This window comes from Lycorma delicatula, chromosome 3 (genome assembly GCF_047948215.1).
Source record: "Lycorma delicatula isolate Av1 chromosome 3, ASM4794821v1, whole genome shotgun sequence".
NCBI lineage: Eukaryota > Metazoa > Arthropoda > Insecta > Hemiptera > Fulgoridae > Lycorma > Lycorma delicatula.
This window is the reverse complement of record NC_134457.1, coordinates 86,925,716-86,950,884: the sequence shown is the minus strand read 5'-3', so window position 1 is coordinate 86,950,884 and position 25,169 is coordinate 86,925,716. Positions and strand designations below refer to the sequence as shown.

Below are 25,169 nucleotides of genomic sequence, written 5' to 3'. Positions count from 1 at the left end.
CGCTAGACAAAGTTTTATTACAGTTTTCCTTGATCCATAGACAAATTTTAGAACCGTCTTTTACCTATGCAATAAAAGAGCATATCTATCCATTCCGGTATTTTTTAACCAATTATAAAAAAAGGAGGAGGTTTTCAGTTCAACCTATATATATATATATATTCTAATATATTTATATTCAAAAAACAACAACTTAACCACCAAACATAGTAACAGAAAACGAAAGTCGACTTTCGCGGGATTCCGCATCTTCTATCGGTACACAATTTTATAATTACATCAACAAATAACAAAAAAGAAATAAAACTTTAAAAATTTAATAAACATAAACAATAAAACCACACATACATATATATATATATATGTGTGTGTGTGTGTGTTTTACACACATATATGTGTATTGTTTACCAAATGCATCGATTTAGACTAATTTCTTTCTTTCTATTTTGTAACTTAACTGAAGGAATTTTTAAACGGAAAAATTAGATGATCTGCATAGAGGATTTAAGATACTCTTTAAATTTTTTGTCATTATCATTGGATAGTTTTTCTATAGTGTATTATAACTTAGTGATTAAGTGTAAAATATTTCAGAAAATAACAAATACAAATATATTCAATAAAACCAACTTACAAACAATTAATTAACTGCTAGAAAAATAAAATAGTATGTTTTTCAACTTCTATACTCCAGCTTTCCTAAGACCTACTAAAAATATATTTCTGGGACATATTTTTTTTAGTACTTCAGATCAGATTTTATATAAAACTATTAATTTACCCCTGAGTTTGGGTATCTAGAATTAGAGCCTGGCTTAACTTTACGGAAATCACAGAAAAGTTTCATGGAAGTGTTGAATTTTCGCTAGCCGATCCTCGCTAACGAAGCGTTTCTGAACCTGAGCCTATGTAAACTTTATTCTTTATTTTCACCAGTAAAATATGTCCTGAAGGTTTATCATATTCTTCGTGAATCAATCAGTTTAATATTTTTAACGTTTTTCAAATACATTCATTTTAAGATCGAATTATATTATAGATATAATTTAAATCAGATTCCAACCACTTCGTGAAAAGTTAACAGCTTTTTTATAATGAAAATTAAAATATTTTATAACTTTTTAAAATAAACTAACGATTTTCAATACGTATTATTTATGAAACATAATTAAAAATTAAGAGAAATCGGTGGGTCGAAAAATCTGTGAGCTTGTATTGGTAGTCATATACCAATAAGACCCTTACTTCTAATATTTTTGTAATAATTTCTGCTAATTTAAACATAACCATACTCTTATATTCATATATATATATATTTTATGTATAAACATTATGCATGTATTATTCTGTTTCAACTTTTTTTGGTGCTACTTCAATCAAACCTTTTTCAACAATCTCCCTTGATTTTTCCGGGTAAATGTTGGAGCACTTCTTTTTGAAATTTGCAGACTAGCTCAGCTATCACACTTAGTTTGGATCTATATCATATATTATTACATTTTAATTTAAATAATCTATTTAATTATTTATAAGTGAATTCTGTATGCAATATTAATTTAAAAGCAAAGAAAGTAGTAGACAAAAAATAAGTGTGTAACCACAAAATAAGCGTTTATTCTTGTTTACGTAAAATAAAGTACAGGAAAAAACAACAGATATATCGATGCCAGACGTGAAACGATAAATCATTTTGGTGTTTATGTTAAAAAATTTCTAAGAATTCCATGTTACAGAGTAACTGTACAGCGGATGTAATCTTAGGCAAGCTGCATGGAATTTCTTATTATTAAAGATCATGAAAATATTTATCTGCCTTCTGTATTGGATGTTATACGTATTATCATAACATGATAAGCTTTTAACTGCAATTTCAGGTTAGTAGTTGAGTCTTACAAAATTGCTAGTCTCTCAACAACAAAAAAACTTCTCTTTTCAAAGGACCATTTCAAAATTTTGTACACAAATAATTATAGATTACACGTTCATTCTATTTAGCGTCATCTATATACGTCGCTTTTAAACAAAAAACACAAATATTTTCATTATTTATGTACATACAAATAGTATTTTGCTTATCTGTAAGAATTGTAATTTTCAACAAGAATTACCTTTCCTAAGTATACAATAAAAGAATAAACCGATTTCAGAATAAAATAGCAAGAAAAACATAATAACATGTTTTAATTTTCATAAATTGGAATCAAATTAAAAATATCTTACTAACCCTAAATTTGAAAATTAAGTTAAAAAATTATTATTTTTAAAATTTTAGTGATATTTTAAAGTCGGTTTTATTGTTTTTTTTTAAAAAGTTAATTTTTTAGAATATATGTATATATATTATTATTATCAAAAATATTGTATGCCTACAGAAAAAAACTGCTTGTAATAAAATAAAAATCTAAAAAAAAGGAAATGGAACAAACTTGCATCTTGATAAAAATATAAGAATAAATGCAAATAAACGACATAAAAAGATCACTACCGATCATGATTAGGAGCTCTCTGAAATGTGGGAATATTTATTATTATTCATTTTTCTTTTAAATTTTCACGGAAATTCTTTGAAATAGAATTACATAACAAACCCATTATTAAGAAATATTGATTACAAAAAAAAATTAATTCATATAGATTATAAGACAGCATAATTTTTAATTTAAAAAGGTTTTTCCATCACAACGGGTTCAACAAAATAATGTTTTATTGTATAAAATAAAAAAAAGAAAATCACGTAAAACAGTCCTTTTAATGAAAAATCGTATGAAGCATATAAACTATAAATACCCGCTGGTCCAATTGAAAAACCTTCTCATTTTTTGAAAGTTGTTTAAAAACCATTAGTGTAAAAAAACAGACTTTTTTTAAAAAAACAAGGAGATTGTCAGCTTGCTTAATAAATGCCCAGCATTTTTAAGAATTGAATTAAAAATTTTTTTAGTCTACTCAAAATTTAGATTAATCTAACGAGATTATTTTATCCTTTAAAGGAAAATTTTTTTTGGTGCTTCCTCACACAAAAGAAGAGAATAACTTTAAAAAAAATTGTATGAATAAAATGAGTTTAAAAGTTCAATTTAGAAAATTTTACTTCATATTTTATTTTTATTATTATTAGTATTATGAAGAATTGATTTCCTCAATTTCTTTGCCTATTATAATTGGATGTAAATTCCTACTCATGTTAGTGTATTTTAAAAATCTTTTTTATTATAACTTTCTTTTTTTCCTTTAAATTGTAAAATGTTCATCAGAGGAAAATATTCTAAAACTACCTCCCCATTACAAAATCAGTATATCCTCATATCATTTGACTTAATTTTTTTTTAACTTTGAGACAAGTTGGCATAGTACAGGTTGTCGATGGTCTGGGTTTGATTTATCTGAACACTTAAAAAATGTAAATGTTTTTGTTATGTTTTAGTGTAGCTTGTAAAACGCTTTCTTAATCTATTAAAAACAAAGTTAATTTTGTCATTGAACTTAAAAAATTAATTTTAGCAAATTAAACAAAAAAAAAACTTTCCTAATGTTTATCTTCACAAAACATGTAAAAATTAGTTTATTCTTCAATAAAATTTGCAGTCACATGATCGATAATCATTACAAGATATTGTATAATATAGTCTGTGTATTTAAATTTAAACATTATTTGAGTTATTATGAAGGATTTTACTTTATTTCATCTTCAATTCGGTAAAATTAAATTAAACGCTTGGTATTACAATTTTCCGAGCTTTCAGCTACAATTTCAGGTTAGTAATTGAAAGTCTTACAAAATTGCGTCTCCAACAAAAAAAAAAAACATAAAACTTCTCTTTTTAATGGATCATTTCAAAATTTTGTACACAAATAATTATAGATTACAGGTTCAATCTGTTTACCATTAAACGACTTTAATTTCAAATTTTCATCATAAAAATTACATTTTTTTTCTAATTTAATTTTTATTCATTTATTGTTATAGTAATTTTGTTTGTAATTAGTAAATTATTCCAATTGTGTCAACAAAAATTATTTATTTTGAAGGTATGATCCTATTATGATTTAAATTGCAATCTTTAAATTTATATTTTTATTACCTCAAATCAAAATATTTATTTTGTTATTAAAGAAATAAAATCTAATAATTAAAAATAAATTTCTTAGATTATGTGATAAAATTTCGCTATTTTAATTTGGTTTTCCCAGTTTAAATAATTATCTACGTAGCGACTATAATTAATTTACATAAATGCCGACCTGTGGCGGAAAATTATCGTCTTTTCCCCTTTTCCGAAATATTCGGGGTTCGAATCCCTGTCAGGCTTCGTATATTTTATGCGCTAAAATATTTATCTTTCATTATTAACTATAATCGAACGGTTAGCTATAATGTAATTCTATTATAAATTAATTAATTAATTAATAAAGTAATATTCTAGTTAAAATAATTGTTAAATATTATAAATTGTAAACTTTATCATAAAATTCATGAAAATTATTTTCTTACAAACAAGATTAAAAATTGTGTACCCTTTTACAATTGCGATTATTATTATTTTCACTGGAAACTATTGTTTTTATTATTAACATCTAATAATAAGTTGTATACAGTAAAAATGTTATGAAAATAATGTTTATATTACCTTATTTCGATTATGTGATGTAATAATTGATAAATGTAATCAGTATCTCTTTGTTATCTATTATGAATAAATAGGAAATATGCAAACACTTAAAAATAAAGATTAACTATAATTAGTTTGAAAATATTGTGTAATAATTTGTATCATAATTTGCTTCTTAAAAGTTAAAAATAATTTAATAAAAATTGAAATATTATTTATTCTACACAGCGGGTGACTGATTAAAATATGAATCCTAATTTTACGTCACATTTTAATTTATTTTAAGAAAATATAGCTAATAGAAAAATTAAATCCCAAAAAATAAATAAATTCAGCACTTTTAAATACAGTTGCAGTTTCATGCGCGTCTTTAGCAATAATTATTTTTAAACTTTACACCTTTTCAAGATATTTATATTTCAAGACTTTTTTAATAATTAAAAAAAAAACACTCAAAAAATAGAGAAACGGGTATAACTAAAACAGTTGGATTTAAGTATTTTCAAGTAGCGTAGCTCATGCTGATAAGGAAAAAATATATTTACATTTAAAAATACATAAGCAGTTAATTACTTTTCATAAAAAAAACGTAATATTAAAGTCTGATAAAAACGTTTATTATCTAATTTATCTAAGTAACGCTAACTTTTAAATGTCGCATAAAATTGATCCGTCAATTTTTTTTTTTATATAAATTACTTAACACTCATAATGATGCAAATCTTATGGTATATTTAAACCACGTAACACTAAAACTGAGATTATTTTTCAAGTTTAAAATAAAATGTAGATTGTTATGGAAAATTTTTATTTGCATATAAATACTACGTTTTCTACAGTAATGTATTTTTTGCATTTATATGTAAATGTTATTATAGGTTTTTGCTGTTAATCTGTTTCAAAATAAATAAATAAACAGAAAATTTGTATTTTTAGTTTTCAATGAATTTCGCGCGTTTTCTAATTTTTATATTAATGAAAATAATTGGTTTATCAACACAAAAATAAGGTATAATATCATTATTATAAAATATAACAAATTTTTTTTACATGATAAAAAATATTACATACCATAAATTGCGATATACAACGAAGACGTAAAAGAACGAGCGTTACCGGTTCACTTCTCTACTTACGCTTCAGCATCCTTACAACAGGGTTACCGTCTGAACACTGACAGCCAGTGTTGCCTCCAGCCCTATGAACTATAACCAATAAAAATTTCCCTGTTATATACCTTCCCCTCCATAATTTCCCTCCTCGTATTTTACTTTTTTAAATAATCTTAAAATCACTAAAATTAATTATATTTGTGTATAAAATCTTGAATGAAGACTGTTTATTTTTTAAAGAATAATGATATTCTGACGTTTTAATATCTTCAATATATAAGTCGGTTGAAAATATGGATAGATCTAATTTTTTTTACTTGGATAATCATTTAGGATCATTAAATTCTAAGTCTAATGTCTTTTTCTTAACATTATATTTTATCCAAACACATATGTTATAATAATAAATACAATATGATAATAAATACAAAAGAATATTTTTGTTTTTTATTATTTTAAAATTAACGCTAATTTTGCGGGTTAAATTCCTATTAACCATAATGGTACTATTTTTGTTGGCCGTAGTGAAATTTCAGGTTGCTTAACAGATTTTAAATTCTAGTGGGGCGATCAAATTTATTTTGTTTGATATAAAATCAAAACATACTGTTTCCCTTTGAAGCATCTTAGCCCTAAGCTTGTCATGTTATTTAGTATTTATTATGACATATGCTTTTGAAACTAAATCAAAAAATCAGGATGGGTTTTCAATATACTGTCAGATCATTATTTGACGCCCATTAATATGAATCACCTAGACCAATATTAAGGAAAAATCATTAAAAGAATTGATTTCGCAGAAAAAAATTTTATATTATTATTTTTCTTAAGGGATTTTTAAAAATATTAAAAGAAAACACTGATTAATATTTTCCATCCTAGTTTAACGTGTACAAATTTTATATATATATATCGCCCCGGAGAGGAACTGAAACCTTTCAAATAAACAATATAAATGTTTAATTCTTTAATTTAAAAAATATAATTGATAAATAACCAATCGGAAAAGGAAATTGTAAATACTACACACGATTAATTATATTAGTAAAACGTTGTAGACTAAGTTTAGTTTAGTACAAACAAGTTTTTTTTGTTTAGTAACGTACTAATAACAGTATTAAAAATGTTAAAGAATGTTAATGTACTTTATTTCTTGAATTCAATCTTATAAGTAAAAATTCCTCCTCTATGAATCATGAGACCTTGCCGTTGGTGAGGGGGCTTGAGTGCTCAGGGATACAGAGTAGCTGGACCGAGGGTGCAACCATATCGGAGAGGTATCTGTTGAGAGCCAGACTAAGGAATGATTCCTGAAAGAGGGCAGCAGCTCTTTCAGTAGTTGTTAGGGGCGTGAGTCACAGTGACTTAAACGGCCATATCAATATCACTCAGTCCTCTGAGTACTGCGCAGCTGAAAGCAATGGAAAACTACAGCTGCTTTTTTTCCAAGAAAATGTGGCTCTTTGATAACAATGATGGAGGCGCCTTCCTTTGTAAAATATTCCGGAGGTAAACTAGTCCCCCGTTCGGATCTCCGGGTGGGGACTTCTAAGGAAGGGGTCACCAGAAAATTACGACTAGCACTAGATAGGGAATCTTGGAGAGCTGCATCAAACCAGTCAAATGACTGAAGACAAAAAAAAAGTATAAATTTTATATTTTAATTTTAAAAGTATTAATTTTTTTTTGAAAATAACTGTTTTTTTTTTTTTAGTATTCTGATAAAATAATTGTTTTACTTTTCTTAATCAATTAATATATAATATCCGTAATAAAATCTCTGTTGCTCCATATTGTCCCTGCTGTAGAGAATGCAAAATTAAAATTACTGTAGACATTAATTTAATTACTTTCTTCTTCTACTGTCCGAATAATTATACATGTTTTCTTCGAAAGAAATCACTTTATGTTTCCTAGCTATATCCTCAAAAAAACGAACTTTAATGCGATTGAAGAACGAAAAATACATATACATAGTACAAAGGTATCTTTAATAATGAAAGTCAAATTGTTCTTTGCTGTTGCCTACAACTGTGTACCGTAGAGTTCTAAGTTTCTTTGTCACAAGACAATGATGAAAACTAAATTTACTGGTACAGCATTTTTAATCATAAACTATCTATAAACTTGTTAAAAAAGTTATAAAATTTCAAGAATTTCTTAATGAGAACCGTAGTAGAGTTCCATACGCAACACTTCCTGGATTTAAACCCGTAACTCATTTAAACCAATATTTATGGGCAATAGAAAGCTAAAGGAGTTACACTGCGCCGTTGGGTTGTCGGCCTATAAATAGTTATTTATAAAATTCATAGAAAGTAAAAAAAAAGTAGATGCTATCTATTGTATCTTGTTTCTATTCAGTTAAAATATTTTGGTGAATAACCATCGAAAAATGAAGCCCCTATTGAATCAAAAATAGTTCTGGATAAATATTTTTTGGTCATTGTAGGGAAATTTTGAATTTTTTTGCATATTAGTGATCATAAAATTCAATAAAAAAGAATCATTAACTTTTAAGCGTTGAAATTAATCACATAAAAATGTTTTAATTAAATGTGATTTATGAAATTTTGTGGCCAAAATACGTTTCTTTTAGATAGTATTTTACAATAATTTTTTAACCCTGTGTTTCCTGAAAAATGTTATTCAAACTAAGTCGACTTTATACTAGGAAAAATAATTCTTTGCGTTTCCGAATTGAGAAGTTATCTCTGTTTTTGCACCTTCCATTTACTCATAGTTCAAAATTAAACTTATTTTCACTATTTTATTCGTTATAAAAACCATATTAAATGGATTAAAATGTAGTCTAGCTTCTTTTTGAATTATATTTATCTCTAAAAATTGATATAAAAAAAGATAGTATAAAACCCAGTCTTAAAATAATAAATAAGCCCATAATTTTTTTTTTTACCGACTTTCGAAGAAAGGTACGATATTATTTTCAAACGGTTTGATTAATGGTGGGTGGGGGTGAAATTGATTTTTCTTTGTTTTGAGGTATGAAGAGTACGAAAAAACAATTCGGTTGAAATGTAATTTCCTTATATACACATATACAGAGTGGTTCCAAATTGAACGGCAATTTCTTGGGAGTTGATTCTATAGCCAAACATAAGAAAAAAAAATTCATATAAATATAGGTCAGAAAACGATTCGTTAACAAGTTTCGGCTCGAAAAATATTTAGCCCTACGTTTTGCTCCCTCTGTGAAATTAAACCGTACTAAATTTCTTGGGGTACAAATCGAGGAATAAATTTGTGCTTTCTTATGGTTTTTGTTCTAAAGAATTGGTTCCAGACTTTTATCTTACTTAGATTTTAAGAAAAATGGGGTAAAGCACGAAAAAATTTTATCGGAAAATACACTTATTTAGGTTTGGAATAAAACAACTTTGTAAATTTTTTCAAAAAAAAAAATAAAAATTTCCAACTAACTTTATACAGAATTTAAATCCGAGAAAACTACAGGCTTAAAATCTGAGAAATAAATATTACAGAATAACATCTATTAAAAGTCAGCTGATGAGAGATTGGGAGATCGAGGTGGTCATTTTACTGGTTTGTTTCGATGAATCCATTGCTTACTAAATGTGTTACTTAAATGATTCATCACATCACGACAGTTGTGAGCAGGTGCACCGTAATTGAAAAACCACATCGGTACTCTATCTGCAAGTGGAATATCTTCCAAAACTTCCATCAGATATTTTTGCAAAAAATGCAAGTACCGTTCTCCATCCAGCCTTTGCGGTAAGAAAAAATGACCTATGAGATTATCACCAAGAATACCGTACCACGTATTACACGAAAAAGTGCTTTGGAAATGACTTGTAGTAATCTCATGGAAATATTTTCTGCCCAAGTATTGTTTTGAAAATCTACAATGCCAATTCTTTTAAAACAGGATTCATCAGTAATTAGAATATTACTCACGAAATCGGAATGATGTTCACATTTTCTAATTAACCATCGCAGAAATTCATCCGTTTATCAGAGTCAGGTGGTAATAACTCTTGTACACGTGGAAGAATTCACGTACATATGGAATGGTATAATTGTTGCTTCGTGACGTTCGCCACGCACTTTATTGCGAAACATGAGAGCGATGTAACAACCTTTTGGTGCTTGTGGTAGGAGATAATTGTACCGCATTTAATGCTGCTTTTTCAGCGTTGTCATTTCTCACAAAACGTTCACCACCAACATCAAATCGTTGTAGTTCAATCATACCTGTTTCTCGAACTCGCCTTTCTAAAACCTCAAATATTTTACGACCTGGTGTGTTCATTTTCATTTTTATTTGCTTTACTATTAATTAACATGTCTGTCGACGCTCCAAATGAAGATACATTTTTGCTATCCACTGCGAATGACTGACCGTTAAGTAACAACAGAACGACACCGTTCAAATGAGTATCCAAATGCTAGACACTAAATTTAATTGTTGATCAGCTGTTACTGCTAACCTGAAAAAAAATAAAGTACTTTAATATGTTTTAGAAGAATATCATTCAAATTTATTTTTATGATTTTTAGCATTTGTATGTATTTTTTCTATTTAAAATCGTATCCAGTTTGTGTTTTGTTTCTAATTAAAGTTGAACTTCTCAAATTTATACTTAATTTTAATAGACGTTATTTACATATATCTTCTTAATATTATATTCTCTACAAAGTTAATTCAAATTTTTTTTTGTTTATTGGTAAATTAACAAAGTTATTTTATTCCAAACCTAAAAAAGCATATTTTCTGTCAAAACGTTTTCGTGTATTACCCGGGTTTTTAAAACCTAAGCGAGATGAAAGTCTGGAACCTTTTTTATTTTATTTTTTAAATCAAAAACCATAAGTAAGCACCAAATTTGCACCTCAATTTCTACCCCAAGAATTTTAGTAATGTTTTCCGCTCTCATTAGTTCTCATTTCAGTTCTCATTAAGAAATTCTTGAAATTTTATAACTTTTTTAACAAGTTTATAGATAGTTTATGATTAAAAATACTGTACCAGTAAATTTAATTTTCATCATTGTCCTGTGACAAAGAAACTTAGAACTCTACGGTACACAGTTGTAAGCAACAGCAAAGAACAATTTGACTTTCATTATTAAAGATAACTTTGTACTATGTATATGTATTTTTCGTTCTTCAATCGCATTAAAGTTCGTTTTTTTGAGGATATAGCTAGGAAACATAAAGTGATTTCTTTCGAAGAAAACATGTATAATTATTCGGACAGTAGAAGAAGAAAATAATTAAGTTAATGTCTACAGTAATTTTAATTTTGCATTCTCTACAGCAGGGACAATATGGAGCAACAGAGATTTTATTACGGATATTATATATTAATTGATTAAGAAAAGTAAAACAATTATTTTATCAGAATACTAAAAAAAAAACCAGTTATTTTCAAAATAAAAATTAATACTTTTAAAATTAAAATATAAAATTTTTACTTTTTTTTTGTCTTCAGTCATTTGACTGATTTGATGCAGCTCTCCAAGATTCCCTATCTAGTGCTAGTCGTAATTTTCTGGTGACCCCTTCCTTAGAAGTCCCCACCCGGAGATCCGGGTGGTTTAGTAAACTAAACTTAATCTACAACGATTTACTAATATAATTAATCGTGTGTAGTATTTACAATTTCCTTTTCCGATTGGTTATTTATCAATTATATTTCTTAAATTAAAGAATTAAATACGAAATGTGTAAAATATTCGGTCGATAAATAACTTATATAATTTATACTCGTACGTATTTCAGTTTAGTGAATTATGAACAGCATTTAATTATAAACGTTTTTTCTCCTCCTGTTGAAATTGTGTAAATAACACTTTGTTTCAAACAGATAATAGAATATTATTCTAATGCTTTGCACTATCTGGTCTCTCTTGAACCAGAGGAACCAGACAGATTTTTTCTTTGAGAATAATGATCTTTACTGTACAGCCAGTTACTGTAAACAGAATAATGGGTCACTTATAGAGCTGAATATTGATTAATATTTTGGTGGGCTTGGTATGGTTTATATGGGACAGTATATTCGGCTTAGTGAAGAAGATACTTCACTCCTCACATCCACTAGTTAGCTTAAGCGGGTTGGTTGTTATTCTTGAGAAAGGCTATCCATTTTTACCGGTAACTTATAACTCCTCTCAGGTCGTCTACAACCGTTTATTGTCTTTAGTAATCTTCTAGCGTGATATGACTCAGCTCTATAACAAGATAACTTCTCGATTGGTAAACGCAAAGGATTATTTTTCCTAGTATTAAGTCGATTTAGTTTGAATCATATTTTTCAGGAAACACACAGTTAAAAGATTATTGTAAGATATTATCTTAAAGAAACGTTTTTTGCCTACAACATTTCATAAATCAAATTTAATTAAACATTTTTATGTGATTTATTTCAACGTTTAAAAGTTAATGATTTTTTTTCATTGTATGATAAATAAATTACCTTGTTCAAATCCTTTACAACATTCAGTAATTTTAAAAAGGAAAAAAATACAAAATTTTAGGAAATATTATTATTACTATTAAATTAAAATTAATACTTTTTAAGATATCAACAAAAACATTAACTTATAAATTGTCTTTCTTTAAAAGTTAAAAAAAAAAAATGTTAATTTAACCTAGTTTTAAATCTTATCTTATTAGTTTAAAAATTTAAACTAGTTTTCCATCAGAAATTCATTTTTAAAAAAATAAAATATTCGGTATCATTTTGACTATATTAAATTTCAAAGCATACGTAACCAATTTTCGATAAAGAAATTTTAAAATAAATTTTTTCTTCAAAATTACCATTATTATTTTTTAAATACGTAATTAATTCAAGTGCCTATTTTGAAAAAAATTGGTAAAAAGACCGATTCTTATTCTGATTTATGAACGAAGCTCTTCTGGTGTTCTAATTTCACATAACAGTAAACAATTTTTTTATTAAAGAATTACTTCATCACGTAGACTATTTGAAGATTATTTTTGTGCGAGTCCAATAAAAGTAGGAGAAATTCTCCTTAATTCGGCTTGTACGTAAGTAGTCTAGATGAAAAACGTATGGGTAGTGTCAAAAATGAAATATTTGTTTTCTGAATTGCCTTTTCATCGTACTTAAGTACATATGAATTTGAAAAACCGGCTCAGTGTATAAAAAAATATTTTTTTAATTTTTGAAAAATATATATTTTTTTACAGAATTTCTTTGATATTATCGAACCGATCATCTGCATGGTTTTTTAGTAATCTGTCTTAAAAATAACGGTCACGTTTTCTTAAAAAAATATCGATATCTACTTTTACTAAACCAGACAAAGGAACAAGACTAACCCACCAGGTTGGTCTAGTAAATTCCCGGTGGGTTACCGGGATGGTCTAGGTGAACGCGTCTTCCTAAATCAGCTGATTTGGAAGTCGAGAGTTCCAGCGTTCAAGTCCTAGTAAAGTCAGTTATTTTTACACGGATTTGAACACTAGATCGTGGATACCGGTGTTCTTTGGTGGTTGAGTTTCTGAACGGTAATTATACCGGAGGCTAAACAGGAAAAAGAAAGGTTGGTCTAGTGGTTAACTTGTCATCGCAAAACGTATTCGAAGGTTCTAAGATTCAAATCCTAGTAAAGAAAGTTAATTACTTTTATACGGATTTGAATACTAGATTGTGGATACCGGTGTTCTTTGGTGGTTGGATTTCAATTAACCACATATTTCAGGAATGGTCGACCTGAGACTGTACAAGATTACACTTCACTTACACTCATACGTCCTCTGATTCATATTCATCCTCTGAAGTAATGTCTTACGGTGATTCCGGAGGGTAAACAGATAAAGAAAGAAAGACAACGGAACTGCTTTCATACAATAACTCAAGATATTACTTCGGCTTACGATAAAGAACCGTTATTCCACCGTTGCCATTTTTAATAAATTTCCAAATCACTGGAAAAAATATTCTCATCAATTTATTTAAAGTACAATTTAAAGATTTCTTTTTACGAAAAAATATTATTCTGTTGATGCTTTTTAAAATATTACAAATTAAAAGCAAAAATACACGATTTACCTGCAACCCGTAGAACGTTGCATAAATAATAAATTTTCAATACAAGCATCCGAATTGTAAATTATTTCCTGGTAATTTTTTTTATATTGAATGTATTTCACATGATTTAATGTTATAAATTTTGTAATGTTTTAATTTTGTTGTAATGTTATATAGTTTTTGTATATAAATAATTAATATCGACTTTAATTATTTTTATTTTTTATCATATATCTACATTATGTGTTTTTATTTACCGAATAAAATAAAGCTTTATTTATTTGTACCTAAACGAATCCTGCTAAATTCATAGAATGAAGGCTTCGTTTGCAAAATAAACCTGTATAGCAATTCATATAAACTTACATGGGCACATTTATCTTATAGTTACAAAAATTTCTCCGTAAGAGAAGTATTATCGAGTTCTACTATTCACAAAAAATTAAAATTATTTTATTAACAACAATATCACAAGCGATTAAATAACTGAGTTGGCTAATCTGCTTCCTAAGTAAAAAATAATCTGTGATATGTATTTAATAATGTTTTCTTACCTTTATTAAGTACTGTAATTAGTTTCCTTTTCATTATGTTGCCTTTGTTGAAGAAATTGTAATCATTAACTAAGACGTTTTTGAATTTGATGTAGCAGTTGTTCAGAGTGCAGCCAGTCAGAATACGGAACAAGCCAGACAAGATGCAAAATGAGGTAAACAGAACTCCGAACGAGCTACTCGGACAGGACTCCGTCGTATTAGCCGATATAGCACTCGATATAATAATAAAACCGCAATTAAATAATTTACTGATTTCACTGGTAATATATTGAATAATGAGAGTAGCGGCGAGGTAGCATTTACCCGTTTTCAACTTTTCTCACTTATCAAAACCGTGAAGAGATTATTGGATAAAATCCGAAATTCAGAAAATTGAACAAGAACCGTTTGTGGCGAATCATGTGAACAATTTGAACTGTCTGAAACAACTTTTGAAAAAGATAGATGTCAGTTATACGGCCAAAAATAATATTATAAAAGTAATAGATATGTGAACAGTAATCAGTTAGTCAATTTCGTGCGGTAAACAATTACTAAAGAGTTTAGATGCGCCAATAAAGGTAGATGGTGTCAATAATAATATAGTATAGTTTACCCTAGTGTAAGAATAATGTTATTTGATTTTTGTAATTTTTGTATTTTGAAATTAATAACCATTTGTTACCTTAATAAATGTCATAGTGATATCCCATTGATATCGTAATGTACTTTATACATTTAGGAAAGTAATCTACTAATTACTACTTTAATTAGTAATATAAATAATTTTGTATTTTTTATACATTTAAAAAAATAATAAATAGACTAATTATAATTGTATTTTTTTATTCAATACTAATAAAATTATAAGATGAGTGTCAACTACCGGTTTTGTAAAATGAAAAGATGTAAATAAATGTCACTAGATTTGCAAAAATACAAAGAGTTACTTGCTAAACCTAGTATGAGCGTAATAAATATTTAAATAATTTAAATCCTGTTAAGTGATGTATTTCGAATTTATTTAATTATTATATTATTACTTTATTTATAATTTTCTACATGATCTAGTGATGATGATTGTTTAATAATCGAAATGACCACTTAGATTTAGATTTTAAGTTTCTGTAAAAGCTATTTGTGAGTAATGTTTTTCTCAGCTTTTTTTCAATAACAGTTTACAATAAACTGCTTATTTGAATAAGATAGAACTGATTTTAAAATGCATTTAAAAGTAATAAATAAGTTATTTAGTTAATTATTCTTTTATAAATTTCGACTTTTAAAATTTGCGCCAAATTAAGATATTGTCGCGTGTTCGCGGTTAAACAATCCTTCGGAACCACCGTTAGGTATTGCTTCAGAGGATGAGATGAATGATTTGTAGCGTGTGAAAATTCCATGCCTGACCGAGATTCGAATCCTGGACCTACGGCTGAAAGGTCGAGATGCTACCACTCGCGCCACGGGGGCCCGTTCGACAAGGATATTGAGAGACTAACAAACAAAAATTTTTTTTATAAATACTATCTATTACTCTAAAAATGTATAAAATATAATAGTAATAAATATATGTATAACATACAAAATAGCAATTCAAATAAAAACAAACTTGATTTAATGACGGTTAAGTTATACATACCAAAATACAGTCCGATTTACTAAAAGCTTTATAAGCACTGATTGAAACTAATATTGCATTAATAATAAGGTAACAATACAAAAATTTTAAATTCATGCGATACACTTTATGCAGGTATTATTTACAAAAAAAAACTACCCTACACTTTGTAAATGAATAGAATGTCACTTTCACTCCTATTCACAAGTATCTTACCGAACAGCTTATTTTTTTCAACTACTGTCCAAAATGGAATACTCGTGAGTACTCTTCCCTCGTTGTTATCAAACGATTAATGTTATCGCTTTTATCGCCCGCGGCACCAAAGTCGGAGTTGCAAAACTACTGATTCTATATGTTGGCGTTCGCTAGTCCCCGGTCGTATTTGTATCTCCTGGCTTGCAGAATCGGTGCACGACCTGTCCTTTTGATTGTTCAAGCGCAATAACTTTTATTGTCCGCGCTTTCTACGCTTTTCTATAAGTTCTTTTTCCGGTCCGGTAATGCTTCTGGTCGAACAGAAGCTTTCGGAGATGTCATTGTTTGTATTACAAATTGTTGGACGGACCAGTTATTCCAACTAAAGAATTCTTTTAAGTTCCTTCTAAATTCATCTTCTTTATTTTCTCTCTTTCTTTTTAATTAAAGAAATCCGTTACACTGGTCCCGTTACAATATAAGTTGTTAGTTGGAGTTGGTTTTTGTGCCGATTTAAAAAAAAAAATTGTTGTGTTTTCATGCTGTTTAATCTACTCTATCAATAAACCTCCATGGCGGAATTCTATCGTCTCTACCTTTCATCCGCAAGGTTCTGGGTTCGAATCTCGGTGAAGTTTTTATATTTTTTATACACTACAAAATTCATTTATCATAAAGTGACTAATTAGGCGTGTAAGTTTGCTACTGTTTTTGGAATAAACAAGTACACTATTTAACATAATTATAATACTAGTCAGTTTTATTTGGGACTTCCGACAATACATTAAGTATTATTATAATTTATTATATTATACCTTAAGTATAATATGTATAACGGGAAAAATTGTAAAGTTAAAAAAAATATTTTGTATAATATCTTTTAAATCTTTTTTATAACATTCAAATTATAAAATGACAAAACCTGCATCTGACCAAAAGGGGACTTTGTTTTTAAAATGATATTTAGTTTAAGTTTGAATTTTGAATCGAGGCCAACATCAAATTGACATGAGTCTTTCATTAAATAATCCAGTAAAAATAGCATCAAATTTTGTTTTGTACTTTTACTTGACCGTAAAAACCATTAACTGTTTCAGCATCTTTTAAAATATCATACGAAATCGATGTATCATGTTTGTTTGCCTGAACATTCAGATAGACAGTCTTTAATTTTATACATTAATTCTTTTAAATAAAAATAAAAAAATACATGTATATTTGTTTCATTTTGCATGGTTTTACATCATTTTTGAAAAAAAGGATAATTTTTTCTATTTTCACACTTTTTAAAGTTTGTCTAGTAATGACTGCTCGTAATAAGAATTACCATTTACGATCGCCTAATTTAAAACATATTCACACTAAAATGAGAAGGACGACGATTACGTTGAATGATATTAAAAAGAATTTCTTGTAAGAGCTTCTGAGATAATTCTAAAATCAGTCGTTATCAGTAATTAATATTCCCAGCCCAAACCTACATGTTTTCTGTGTTGTTTTTATTTTTTACTTCAACGTTTCTAGCTAATATTCTTGAAGTTTCAGATTGAATTGCTTTAATTATAGAAATGACTTTAGAGTATATATATATATATATATGCAGGACAGAGGAGTGGTTAGTGATTTGTTTGGGTGCACAAATAATGACGCATGGTGCAAACCGTGCTACTAATAATGTTAAATGTATTTAGTGAAGACTTAAAAAGGACCCGCCTCTTAAAGAAAGAATGCTTGATTTAAAAGAACGTGCATTTGCTTTCGGTAGTTTTAAAGGCAGGCCGCATAGTGAACAAAGATACAAATGCAAACGTATGTCGCCTTCGCCTATTAAGCAGTCTCCAATTATCTATTCGTCAACGAGTGGCTGAACTTAATAAAACACATTCAAAGTGGATGATATTATTAAAATATATTTTATTATGAAACCATTTCGACCAACGTTTGTGATGAATTATCTGACGGAGACATGGAGCAGTATGTTGCACTCTGGCATGCTGTATTAAAACAATATCCCGCACAAGAATGTTTTTTTCTGATGAATATTTTACTTTATCATAGTTGACAAGAAAATAATTGGCTTTTCGGGCTAAGGAGAATACTCTTTTTGTGCGAGATTAGGAGGAGGAATCCTCCAGTTGTCTTGATTTCGGCCAGAATGAGCACTGCGATTCTTATTCGGACTATATTCTTTTGAAGCGTATATGAACGATGAATCTTATTTGAAAATATTGGAAAGACGAATAATATATTGATTTTAAGAGAAGGATATCATGGAAGGTGTCTGGTTACAGCAAGACGGGATAGTTCGTCAGCCGTGATTCACAAGCATCTGATTGCAATAAACACTACGAATCAACGAATCAAGACCTTACAACATCCGAAAACGCATTGCGAGGAATAATCAAGGTTTATGTATCAAGAATTCGCTACGAAATAAATGAAGAATTGCGTAAATGTAGAGGAAACCTTTCAAATTATGACTTCGGAGATGCTTCGCAGAATATCAAGAAGAACGTGGAGATGCATAGTTTTGTGTTCAGCACAATGAAGTACACATACAGATTCAATGGATAAATAATTCCTAAGCATAAATGTTCAGAATATTTACTAAGTCTATAACGTACATTTATCTAGGGGTATTTCTTTGTAACAATTCAGTATTAAAAAATAATGATGATAAAAATTTAACTAGTTTCTTCAAATCTTCTTTATGGTCGTATAATCTTTTGTTAAAGAAATCTTCCACGTTTGAAAAATTTACCACCGGATTACCGGTAAAAATTTTAAAATTCGTTAAAAAACTAACAACCACCATCGAATCGGCCATTTAATTTTGTAATAAGTAAGAAACATAAAAAAATATACAAAATTAAATGCGGTTGCGTTGAGAAGGTCCTCCTTTTAAAAGAAGTCTCCTTTTGAGAAGCCATAAAACTTGTAGTAAAACTACAAATCTCTTTAATATTCAAAATTGAATTTAAAAATTATATTATTTGGGAATTTTTTAAAAATTCCATTAATTGGCAATATTAAATTTGATCAACAAAGCTGATCAACAATAAAATTTTGTGTATAGTATTGAGAAAAATATAGTGCGTTATATCCCAAAATTATAACAATTTTTTCTGTTATACTTTGGTATGCTTTATTTTAAATAAGAATTCATCTATCTGTTAAATTTTTTTTAAACTTATTCTCATGTACTTTACTTACTCTTAAAATTAAATTCTCTATAAATTGTGTTTCAAAGTTTTGTTTACTTGAAATTTAGGCTAGTAAATTTATGTCAAAGTTAATAAACTATTTTTTGTGACTACAATGTTCGGCTTTATTAAATATTTCTCTGTAACTACTTACTTACTAATTTATTACTTACTCTCTGTTACTACTTACTTTGCAGAAAAGTTTATTGGATTAATTTTTTAAATTTATTACTTACTCTCTGTTACTACTTACTTTGAAGAAAAGTTTATTGGATTCATTTTTTTAATTTCCTGTCAAAAACATACATAAAATATCAACCTTTCTTTATAATTTATGTTCAAAGAACTTTGTTGTAATTTCATTTTACGATTGGTGTAGAAATTAGTGTGTAGTTTTTAGGTAGCCGTAATTCGAAAGTAAAGCTTTTCAAGATCTATGTTTGTATGATTTTTATTTTTCAGTGGTAGAAATTATTTTGAAATTGCTTCCGTCTCTTTGTACGATATCCTGCAAAATTATTGACTGTAACGAAATTTGTTTTATTTTATTATGCAATAATAAAACGACTGGAATAAAATCATGTTAACCTGCAAAATTGTACAATATACTGACTTTAGTGTACAACTAAAATGTATAGTTTTATAACAGAATATTAATTTAGTTCTTAATTAATGATCCATTTTACAAGGTGTATCTAACTTCAATGTAAATAAATTGATCAATATATAATTGAATTTATTTTAAGAGTATAATGATATTCTTATTTTCGTTAAAATGTTATTCTGCATAGTTATATGGTATAATATGTATAACCGTATGTTAATCGGTTAATATTTTTTACGTCAGATTTTTTGAAGATCTTGAATTTTCATGACTCCACCCTAAAAGAATAACACCATTTTAGCATTGAAAAATTTTAGACAGATGTATACACATACATATGTATGCATGTTGGTCTGTGATTTTTGTTTTGCTTCATATCTCCAGACTGTTTATTTTGTTTCATCGGATCAACGGGTTTGGATGAAATGTGGCACAATTATATATTTATATGGACCATTGAGACAATTTAATTTTTATCACAATCGGTTGAGTGAGCAACGAGGTACGGACTTTATCGTTCCACTACCTCAAATTTTACTTACGATAAATTTTTTTCCTATAATTTAATCTTCCTTAGGTAGAAAAAATACTTTTGATGGTGTTTGGTTTTATTCATACTTCCATTAAGATTGAGAATAAAAAGACAAGACCTTTTCTTCTTTTTTGTCATTTCGGAACTCAAAATCACATTCTTGTACCGATTAAATTATCCCATTACATTAGTGTGTCACTTTAGTTTTGTATTTTGACAATTACATTCTGGAATTGGGGATAATTTTTTATTTTTATTTTTATTTTGTCAATACTTTGACACCATCAAACTGTCTGAATTAATTAACTTTTATGGAATTTTGTACGATGATTTCTGAAAATGAGTCATTATGCCATATAATTTTGGCTTCAATTGGTCAAGAGAATGAGGAGATAAGAGTTACCGAAGGTCACGTAAATCAAGATCTTATTGAATGAGTAGAATTTTTCTCTGTTAACGGTCATACTTTCCACCTTGCCTATCAGTTCTGGCTATTCCTCTCGCCACGCTACTTACTTTTGATTAATAATAGTTTTATAATTATTTTTAAAAAAATATTTTTTCTATTTAAAAATAAATATTCTATTTCTACCACTAATATTTTATGAAGAGAGTGGTGTAAATCCCATGATTTTAAGTCATGAGTTTCAATAGTTACAAGTTTTTCTACAATAAGAGATATATTTTTATCGTAATGAACAATTGTAAATTAACCTGGTGGCCTTGTTACTGTTTTTGTAATTAGAAAGACAATATAAAATATCATGTGTTTGTTTTGTCTTAGCAATTTGACGCGAAAAAGATATTACTGTTATTATCTAAAGAGTAATAAGACAATAGAAGATAATTTGTTATGGTTTGCAATGTTTCTTTGAATAGTTTGTTTATATTTACTTTTTTGGGATAGACGTTTACGGTTTAATAAACTTACTTGTTAATTGTCATTGTGACACAATTATGACATGAATATATATATATGTATTTTTTATTTGTTAAAATAAAATAAAATTTGTTAAAACATTTAAATTTAGGGATTTAAATGTTTTACCTCATATTTATGAAATAGTTAGTTATTAGGTAGTAAATACAGAAAACCTTTTTAAAAAATTACATTTTTCACACAACATAACCTAATTGTATTAGGTGAAAAAGTAGTAAATAAATATTACTTACAAGCAAGGTCCTGCAAGTTAAATGATTATTTATAGGTGCCAGCTTTCCATTTTAAGCTACCTTATCAGACTCAATGAAAATCCTCTGACAAATAATTGCAAAAGCCAGACCTTAAGGATTTCTTGGCTCGGCCTTAATTTCCTGTAGCTCACTAAGCTCAGAAAACACCTCAGAGCGCCTATAGTGACTGCAGATGATGATGCACTGGTTGTTTTCGAATGTTAATCGGCTACAAATTATTTTAACTCACGTGAATAGCGTAATAGAAGTATGTGAGCAAAAAGTGGCTAAAAATGAATTGCTTATTTCTAAGTAAACCTATTTTCTGAATTGTACCTAAAGATTGGCAAACTATTTAAGGATAGACGAAGAAACTTATTTAAATTTATCACTGGTTACACCAATCATTAAGAAAAAAGACACTATAATGCGCGCAGCGATATCATATCAAGAGAGACATGAGGGGATAATACGGTTTTAAACCGTAATATTAATTTTGATGTTAAGGTTTTTGGCCACTGAAAGAAAACCGATTATTTAATATTTTTTCTCCTTCCTAAATGCACTTCTCAGGTTATTAGTTGTTTTTAATCACAGTTTCTTTATTAGCGCCAGGCTCAATAATCTTTAATTATTCAATTAATCGAGAGTCGGCAGCTTCTTTTTTTGTCCTATCGTGTTATGCTTGCTGTGTACAAGCAAAAGAAACGGCTCGGACTCATAAACTTTTATAAAATCTTCTAAACACTTGCATGGTATTTCAACTGCAATAATATTTGAAACAGAGATCTGCCATGCATCTGAAAGGTTAACGTGACCTGCGTAATTCAAAACTGCGCAGAATTATCAAATGGTTTTTCGTTTGTACTCAGGCGGCCGGTACAGTCCACCAGAATTGTGAGTATGTTATATTATCATAATCCTCTGCTAAAAACATCTCTAAAAAAATAAGTGTGACTTCAATATCTTCATCGACCTGTATACCCATGTACTTGCACTTTCTACATCATTCCTTTAATGTAAAAAATTAACAAAATTCTTTAAAAAAACGTTGGAGAATAGAACCCTACTTATCACCTTTCGTGACTAAAATCAACTCCATATTTATTTTAATACTTCTTTTAATTCATTAATTAATACTTCATTAATTCCTTCATATAAATATATAGTGACATTCATTCAAAAATATATTAAATTTTTTTAAAGATATTTTTTTGAAAACAAATTTCAGAAATGAGATTAACAGAAAAATGTATCCTTTAAACAGACAGGCAACGATAAAGACGACTAGTATAATTAAAACAATACCAAAATTACGTTGCAAGTGTTTTAAATTTAATAAGCAAAGATATTGGAAAAAAAAATCCACTTTTATTGCAATAAAATTATTTTACCGATAGTATGAATTAGTCTTGAATATGTATTTACGATTTATAAGCTTCGTTTAAGTATGTCACTTATTGCCAGTAATGAGGTTCCAACTTAGCACTAAGATTACTTTTACATTAACTAATCACATCCTTCATTCAGTTTTATTTATGATTAATTAAAAATACTTTGGCGTCAATCCAGAAACCTTCTGAAGAATGAAAATATCTTTTCTGTGCTTGTATTTAATATTGAGCTTCATAGGTTTATGCTACCGTGATTCCTAAAATGTAAGTCTGTGATTATTTGCTTACGGTAACAAATAATTAATTATATTTCGTATAAATTTCCTATCGTTGTTATTACTTTTTGTGTGGTATTGACTTTTGGGTTGATCAATTTTAAGATTTTGTTACTTTTTTCAATGAAATTAAATATCTACAATCTATTTCCTCAGAACAATGAATAGATGTGGTGAAGTTGTATAAATGGCTTTAAGGAGAGACTCCTGTACATTACACTTTATTCTGGATGGTACTCTGTAACTGCTGCCGATGGATGGTGGTAAAATAAATTCTGTTTGTAACGTATGAAAAAATGCCATGCCTGACCGGGATTCGAACCTCCTGATAAAAGACAGAGACTATACCACTCCACTACAGATATCAGCCCAATTTTCATAATAAATACTTTTTCCGAAAAGAATAAATACATTTTAGTCTGATCGCTGCATAATAATATATTATATAAATCATATGGTAGGGGACTAGGTAGCTATTGTACAGAGTGAGCAGCATAAAACCGAACCCATAATGTAAACGCTGCAGAATCGGTAGGTGCTCCGACTTGTTGGAAGAAACTGTATTCTTTTTCATTATCAATTACTTGTGTATAGAATTCTTTGAAAATTGTGAGGTAAACTTGTGTAGTCCGGTTAAAAAATACTGGTCCCACTATACGATTACCGGAAACGGCACACCAAGCACCAATTTTCTCATCGTGAAGTGGACGCTCGAATACCTCGTGAGGATTACTCGCCATCCAATATCTGGTGTTCTGCAAATGAAAATGACCGGATAAATGAAACTATGCCTCGTCTGACATGAAGAACGACGTCGGGTCTATCTGTTCACCAACAATGTTTTTGAGAAGCCAGTTGTAATAATCAAGCCGTTTCGGTTTGTCTGTCGCCTTCAGTTGATGTACAGTTGTAATGCGGTATGGTTTCAATTTTAATTCATGAAGAATTTTACGACAAGGTATGTATTTAACACCAGATTGTTGGGATAACTTGCTAGTGATTTTTTTGGACTGGCAGTAATTCTCTTTTCAGTATCGGCAATGGCCTGTGGAGTCCTAATGGAAGGTTACCTATTTCGTTCTGCATTTGAAAATGAACTTGTAGTACCCCATTTTTTAGCTAAATCGTATATGCTACTCTTTACTGGGATATAGGCGTTCAAAAATTTTTCTACGAATACTTGATGTTTCTTTAAATGATCCAGAACGAATATAGGTCTCAACTATAGCTATCTTCTCCTGGATTGAATAAGGCATTTTACACAGACACTACTACACTTACAATACTGCACTGCAACAAAACGTATTCTGCACTGACATGTAACCACTTAAAATCAGTAGTAATATAAACATCCACTAGTCGCGCTAGTTGTGTGAGAGTCTTTCATAAGTAGTGTTGGGTAGTGGTTTCATTATGGGTTCGGTTTTATGTTGCTAACTCTGTATTATCGGTTCGACAAAGACGTTGAGAGACAGAAAATGTAATAATTCTTACAAATACAATTTATTACTCTAGAATAATTTACTAAGTACAAAATAAGTAAATTATAAACGCAAATACAATTCCGATTTTATTATGAACTTTACAATAGCGAATACAAATAAATACAAAAGTAACAAGTGATCATAACAGTGAGATAACAATTACAAAATGAATGATTAGCTTTATACTAGAATTATTTAATTCTAATGTTTACAAAAGAAACTAGCATACTCTTCTATCAATGGATGTCACCTTGTCCCCTGTTCACAACGAACTCACCGAAATGCTCCTCGTACTTAACCGCAGACAAGAACATGTCTCAAAAAGGAATACTGGTGATGCACTTTTTGCTCGTACTTACCGCATACTAATTTTTAATATT

General features: G+C 28.4%; 1 protein-coding gene across 1 annotated transcript in view; it reads right to left on the bottom strand.

Annotated features, from left to right (window-relative positions):
• hbt (headbutt) overlaps window positions 1-5,800 on the bottom strand; it is a 170,649-nt gene extending 164,849 nt beyond the window's left edge. Inside the window, exon 1 of the mRNA XM_075360146.1 lies at window positions 5,682-5,800. The gene's annotated coding sequence lies outside the window, so the exon portion shown is untranslated. The remainder of the gene's footprint in view (window positions 1-5,681) is intronic.
• Window positions 5,801-25,169: the final 19,369 nt, after the last annotated feature.